The following is a 1,505-nucleotide window of genomic DNA, read 5'->3' as shown; positions in this document are numbered from 1 at the left end:
ACCATGTTCTCGATCCAATCCACGCACACGAGTTGCCTGAGTAGCGACAGGTATACCGATGTGCAATACGTATCCGGCCATAGGCACGGAACGAACAGGAACTGTGGTGCAGACATACAAGGGCCATGGGGCGGTACGCAAAGGATACGGATGAGCGAGTATGCAGGCCCAATACTCAATAGCTCGATCCGATCCAAGCACATGAGTTGACTGCGGCGCCAGGTTAACCGATGTGCTAAGAGAGTTGTTCCTGGGCCTTCAAAGTGACTTCAAAACTATCTTAGCGAATGGTGGCCATGGGCGTAGACATGAGCCACAAGTCACAAGGCCTGGGACTATTGGGTAATAAAGACAACTTAGTCAGAAAGTTAGTCTTTGGACGTACCACCGGGATTGTGTTACATTGGGAACCTTACTATAAAACCCTAGGCAGGGGATCACTCGGCTCATGGATCGATGAAGACCGCAGCTAAATGCGCGTCACAATGTGAACTGCAGGACACATGAACACCGATAAGTTGAACGCATATTGCGCGTCGGACGATTAAACCCGGCCGATGCACACATTCTTGAGTGCCTATCAATTCCTTGATATACAACAAACCAAACTTCAGGGTGGAGCGTGCCACAATAGAACACTATGGCGAGCAGCCCGTCTAGTGTCGTGGGGGAAACACGCTTCCACACTGTGCATAATGGCGTGCTCGGGACCTTTGTTGGGACCGCAGGGCGCTGAAAGTAAAGGGGTGAACCGCATAAATCGCACGCACGTAAACGCGCACACACACAAATAGAGTGAGACGTATCGTAGGATACCGCTAAGAGTACGTTGTGAAACATGGGGAAATTCAATCGAAAACCTCTTTGATGTCCAAGAATTCGTTGACCGTATCCGTCGTAATACTGGATCAACGTGCTTGGGGGAAAACGTCAAAGGGTTTTATAATAGTGGTGCATGATTAACCCATCGATGCCCGAGGGGAACATGTTGTCCAATACAATAGTGGTGCAGTTGGCTCGACATGCTCGGGGGGAGACATCGTGGGTCCAAGTCGACCAAGTCGACCGAGAGTTGTTGTTGAGAGATCGAATCAAAACGATGCCGAGCGGAACTCGTTGTCCTTATTGGAGTGATATTCGGACAACGTGCTCGGGGGGGCCATCGTTGATTCAAAAATGACCGTAAATTGCCCAATCCGTGTGTGTGTGTGTGTGAAGTGTTGTTGCGTATATATTGGTTCGCTATGCCCCGGGTTCGAAACGAATGGAATGTGACTGATTTTGTTGTAGGCCTCAAGTGATGTGAGACAACCCCCAGAATTTAAGCATATTAATAAGGGGAGGAGAAGAAACCAACCGGGATTCCCTGAGTAGCTGCGAGCGAAACGGGAGAAGCTCAGCACGTAGGGACGGTGTGTAACTGCACCTGTCCGATTCCGTGTACTGGAACGACCATTATCTACTATGCACGGTGCAAACAGTTCAAGTTCAACTTGAAGGTGGCT

At 49.6% G+C, this 1,505-nt stretch overlaps 2 non-coding genes across 2 annotated transcripts in view; both read left to right on the top strand.

The window, feature by feature from the left end:
• Positions 1-421: 421 nt before the first annotated feature.
• Positions 422-579, top strand: LOC125774087 (5.8S ribosomal RNA). The gene has a single exon (XR_007420586.1). It is a non-coding gene; the product is annotated as a 5.8S ribosomal RNA (ribosomal RNA).
• A 709-nt stretch (positions 580-1,288) lies between these two features.
• Positions 1,289-1,505, top strand: part of LOC125774080 (large subunit ribosomal RNA) — a 4,179-nt gene continuing 3,962 nt past the window's right edge. The window contains exon 1 of the ribosomal RNA XR_007420582.1: positions 1,289-1,505. This exon is cut by the window's right edge and continues 3,962 nt beyond it. This is a non-coding gene — a ribosomal RNA (large subunit ribosomal RNA).

Source organism: Anopheles funestus, assembly GCF_943734845.2.
Source record: "Anopheles funestus chromosome X unlocalized genomic scaffold, idAnoFuneDA-416_04 X_unloc_79, whole genome shotgun sequence".
Taxonomy (NCBI): domain Eukaryota; kingdom Metazoa; phylum Arthropoda; class Insecta; order Diptera; family Culicidae; genus Anopheles; species Anopheles funestus.
Note: the sequence above shows the minus strand (reverse complement) of the source record. Positions and strands in the feature narration are given on the sequence as shown.